Source organism: Centroberyx gerrardi, chromosome 9 (genome assembly GCF_048128805.1).
Source record: "Centroberyx gerrardi isolate f3 chromosome 9, fCenGer3.hap1.cur.20231027, whole genome shotgun sequence".
Lineage (NCBI taxonomy): Eukaryota > Metazoa > Chordata > Actinopteri > Beryciformes > Berycidae > Centroberyx > Centroberyx gerrardi.
In genome coordinates this window covers 8,705,101-8,705,603 of record NC_136005.1, presented here as the reverse complement: position 1 = coordinate 8,705,603, position 503 = coordinate 8,705,101, and positions in this window count along the sequence as shown.

Sequence of the window (503 nt, the reverse complement as noted above, 5' to 3'; positions counted from 1 at the left end):
CTTGTGGTGTTTTAACCTATCAGGGGTGGACCTGAGGGCAGCTGGCCTGTCATGAATCCCACCCTCGTCCTCCTCGCACCTTCCTGATCCTACCCGTTTGTCAATGTACTCCTAACCCCCCACCCCCCACCCCCCCACTCCTATCCCCAACAGTTGGACAACCTCACGGCAAGTGTGACCTGCCTACATGACCTTTGACCTTCCATTAGAGCCCTATGCGGTATTCATGTTCCTGCTGCAACTTCAGCCCAGATTGGAAGAAGCATCTAACACTAAACTACAACGAGAGCTCAGGCACTGAAAAAAAAAAAACATATGGGAAAACGCTTTGGGACAATATTTATCAATTTTGTAATCCTTTGTCTGTTTTATGAAGAAAAACAAATAGTAAAATCACATGCAAAGCACATGTACATAGTTTTGTGTATGTTTGGAATGGTGTGTGTATATGATGTGGACTAGTTGAACAATCCGACTGTATTTACTGTACAGAGTTTTGTCTT